Raw genomic sequence first — 4,698 nt, 5'->3', positions numbered from 1 at the left:
GAACAAATGTTTTATTATAAAAACTAACGTTTATTTATTTATTTATTTTAATAACAGAATAAAAATTTCCAGCAAATCCGTCAAGACAATGCAATTCAGCCTGTGCATGTGCTGCCATCTATAGGTTTCTTTTGAAACGTTTCGTCTAGTTCTTTCATTGCCGACTAGGTTTAACCACACACTTTGCAGGTTTTGCAGTCCCTCTAGTCCTGTATTCTGGAAGGAGTTAAGTATAATTTAGATCAAAATGCATCCCATTTTTCATGACGAATTTTTGGGAAAAAAATTCTTTGCAGTATATGACGCGCAAACTTTTAGCATTAATATGTTTTAATCAAAGGTTGGTCGATTGGTAGAGCCTCTGCTACTAATGGCTCAGTTAAGTAAGTTTGAGCGCGGTTAGTAGTTAGAAGGGATCCAATCGTTCGATGCTGTTGGCACACTCTCCCTCGATGAGTCTTTGGACTCCCTGGAGGTGTCTAATAATAATAATAATAATATATATTTGGAGTCAACAGTCTTGTTCGAGAATACGTCAAAAGTCAGAGCACGTCATCCATATAATTGGCTATCTGTGAAAGTTCAAAATTGTCTTGTTTTCTAGCATTTATGATGAATCTGTGAAACTCAACAATTGTGTTTTTCAGCATTTACTTCTATTAATTGCTGCTCTTGTTTCCTTCAAATTCTTATCAATTTTTCTGTAGGTGGAGGCCCAAAGTGCTGCTCTGCTGACCTATTGCCACAATCGTATACGCAAAAAAAAAAAAAAAATTTGCGTATACGATTGTGGCATAACTTAAACGCAATCGTATAGTTATATCTGTCCTTCGTAGAATCTATGGGCTATAAAAGAAAAAATTAAATATAATAATGTATTGATTACTAGTTTAAATAACGTTGTAAGTCTTTCGTCTTTTCACTATCTCCGACGTTGAGTTACCTTCATGGCAAAATACGTCCATTGGTAGTTACTGAGCATTTGTTTCTGCGCATCATGTTTACGTCCGTGTTTGAAGCAAACAAATATGCGCGTACAAATAAATGGCAGAACAAACATAACGTATTTTAAAACAATGTTTAGATTTGGTTAATTGGATTTATATTTAAGTATTTAACAATGAAAACATAAGAATAATGAAACTGAATTAATAGATAATATACGGATTTTACATCCGTTAAAAAATCAGCCAGCGGCCAGATTGCGTTGAATATACGTGCGGTGTCGTGTCTTGCTTGCTTGGTTTGGGCTGGTGATCCTGGGGAAGTGTTATTGGTAACGCTATGGATTGTTATCGTGGTAAAGCATTGTGGAAAGTAAAAAGGTGATGAAAATGGAACGTAAGTTGTTGTTTAATAATATATGTGGTACAGCAAAATCAGTTTAGTAGTCTATGGACTAATAGAGTCAGTTTAATAGGCTAGCTTTTTAGTGTGCTTTTTTGAATGGTACAGCTTGAACCATGGGTAATTGCTTCAGCCGCTCAAGTAATAAAATCACCAAACCAGAGACCAGGGCTCAGCCGCCTTTAGAAAGAAGCATAGAAAATGGACCTCCTCGTTGTCCATACGACACCGAAAGTAGTTCTGACTCAAGTGCTAAAGTTTTCATTGCGCTTTATGATTATGATGCTAGGACGGGTGAAGATTTAAGTTTCAAAAGAGGTGAACATTTAGAAATATTAAATGATACCCAAGGAGCCTGGTGGCATGCCAGATCCAAGGCTACAAAACAGGAAGGCTATATTCCTTCAAATTATGTTGCCAAGTTAAAGTCCATTGAAGCTGAACCATGGTATTTTGGCAAGATAAAGAGGATAGAAGCAGAAAAAAAATTACTGTTGTCTGAAAATGAACATGGCGCCTTTTTAATAAGAGTGAGTGAAAGTGGAAGAAATGATTTCTCCCTTTCAGTGAGAGATGGTGATAAAGTTAAGCATTACCGTATCAGGCAGCTTGATGAAGGTGGCTTCTTCATTGCTAGAAGAAAAACGTTTCGCACATTACAGGAATTGGTTGAGTATTACAGTAAAGATGCTAATGGGCTGTGTGTTAACCTTCGAAAACCTTGCATACAGATTGAAAAGCCAACCACAAGTGACCTTTCTCATAACACAGTGGACCAATGGGAAATTAATCGCAACTCTCTGAAATTTGTACGTAAATTAGGCCAAGGACAATTTGGTGAAGTGTGTGAAGGTTTATGGAACAATACTACTCCTGTTGCCATAAAGACATTGAAAACAGGAACCATGGATCGAAAAGATTTCTTGGCAGAGGCACAAATAATGAAGAAACTCAGACACCCAAAGCTAGTCCAGTTATATGCTGTGTGTACCTTAGAAGAACCTATATATATTATTACAGAACTTATGAAAAATAGAAGTTTGTTGGAATACTTGCAGGGTAGAGGACGTTCTCTGAAGTTGCCACAACTTATAGACATGGCTGCGCAAATTGCAGCAGGAATGGCATACCTTGAGTCACAAAATTACATCCACAGAGATCTTGCTGCCCGAAATATTTTAGTTGGAGAGAATAATATTGTTAAAATTGCTGACTTTGGTTTAGCCAGGTTAATTAAGGAGGATGAATATGAGGCAAAAGTAGGTGCTAGATTTCCTATTAAGTGGACAGCTCCTGAGGCTGCTTACTATGGTAAATTTTCCATTAAGTCAGATGTGTGGTCTTTTGGTATCTTACTTACAGAACTTGTTACATATGGCAGGATTCCTTATCCAGGCATGACTAAGGCTGAGGTTCTACATCAAGTGGAGCATGGGTACCGTATGGCTTGTCCAGCAGGGTGTCCTACAGCTCTTTATGATATTATGTTGGAATGCTGGCATAAAGATATAATGAAAAGACCAACATTTGAAGCATTACAATGGAAATTGGAAGATTTCTTTGCATTAGAGGGGTTCCAAATATAAAGAAGCCTCTATTGCATATTGAAGTTTTTGTAAAATTATGAGTAAGAAATTGTTATAGCTAATGAATGGACTCTTTTTTTGTGTGTGTCCGAGATGAGAAATGGTGTACTATGTTAGCATCTTCACCTCAGGGATTCTGGGATTTAATTTCTTTTTGGTATTAAATATATCTCTGTACTATAATGATTTAAAACAATTTCATACATTGCTGCAAAATTTTTTACAGGTCAAAAGCTAATCATTTATTCAAATGATGGTTCTGATTTACCAGAAGATACGGACTTCTAACTTAACACATTGTTAGTTGGATCCTGCTCTACCTGTACACTGGAGTATTTCATATACAGTGCAATATTTAAAATAAAAAATTAAAAAAAAAGTGTATTTTTTGAGAATGTTTGCAGAATTGTTTTGATTCAGCAAAATTTGACGATATACATTTTGATGTCTATTAACTTTATATTTTTGTTACCTTCATGAGGAATATTTCCAGTATATATTGTGTTATTAATTTGAAGCCCGTTTTATTCTGTATGGTTGAATTAATTTTTAATCACAAAACAAAAAAAGTTATCTTAATTTTGAATATATATATATATTTTTAAATTTTTGCTAAACATATGAGTTTACATCCTGACTTAATACTATTAAAACAGCATTTGCTTTTGTACGGGCTGATATGTTTCTTACTCTTAGACCTTTCTGCTATTTATAAATATCAGCTTCTATACAAAACCAGCTTACTATTTTCAGTAAACTGGAAATGTATACGAACATTATTCCAAATACGTTGCCATATACAAGGGTCCACTATACCAGGTGTTTGCCTTACTTGTAATGTTGTAGCTGGCTGCAGCAGTAGATTGTGTCATGTTTTTTTGTATTATTAAAGAACACTTATCAGCACGTAGAGGCCTTCAGATTTAAGCTACAACCATAGCTTAAATCTGAAGGCCTCTACGTAAATCTGAAATGTAGCTGAAAGTTGTCAGATTTTGTATAGAAGTAGACTCGCAGTACTTGGGAGTGTGCCCACCTCCCAAGTACTGAACCTGGGAACATCGGGTGCTGCTGGCTTAACATTTTATTTTGAGTTCCAAGTTGGTATCATTTGTTTTCTTTAGGCGAAGCCCCCAAACTGCCGCTCTGCTACCCCATTGCCTTTTTTTTTTTTTTTTGTGTACTCAATCATACTACGTTGAAATGCATTTTATATGCGGGACCATTAACGGCCGTGCAATTGTTCAAACTGATCATGCATTACCGATAAGCGATGACGCACAGTGAGTGCCCATACATAAAAAAAAAAAAAAAAAATCACATTGGTGTATAAGACACATCGTAAGATACACTGGTTTATAAGACGTATTCAGCTTATAGGACGCAACCTAATGTTCAGATAAATTTTTGGTACAAAAGAGCTCGTGTTATAAGGCGAAAAATGCGGTAACTCGTATGAGAGGTTACAGAATCTATAGCCGATGGATGATGTGTGTGAGCATGAATGGAGAGAACCATCCCTGCTCACTCTAAACGAAAGTTGGGCAGTGGCTGCTGCTTTTACTATTACAGGTTTAGCAGAAATGGGAGTTACTGCTAAACTCCCATTTTTGCATCACTCCGTATGGAAGTAAGAAAAGATACAGAATGCAGAAATTAATAGTTTATGAGACATTGGCTGGAAGCTAGAGAGTCTGTAGAAGAGGGATCACTAGTTAGGCGAACTGCCTTCTTTTGTACAGCATCAAGAACTTTTTTTGAGACA

At 36.1% G+C, this 4,698-nt stretch overlaps 1 pseudogene; it reads left to right on the top strand.

Moving 5' to 3' along the window:
- The first annotated feature begins 1,338 nt into the window (after positions 1 to 1,338).
- LOC150103573 (tyrosine-protein kinase Src42A pseudogene) lies at positions 1,339 to 2,955 on the top strand (annotated as a pseudogene).
- The last annotated feature ends 1,743 nt before the right edge of the window (positions 2,956 to 4,698 follow it).

This window comes from Typopeltis vanoorti, chromosome 9, assembly GCF_054136105.1.
Source record: "Typopeltis vanoorti isolate ZY-2024b chromosome 9, IOZ_Tvanoo_1.0, whole genome shotgun sequence".
In the NCBI taxonomy this organism is placed as follows: Eukaryota; Metazoa; Arthropoda; class Arachnida; order Uropygi; family Thelyphonidae; genus Typopeltis; species Typopeltis vanoorti.
The sequence above is the reverse complement of the archived record's forward strand: the minus strand, read 5'-3'. Positions and strand labels throughout refer to the sequence as shown.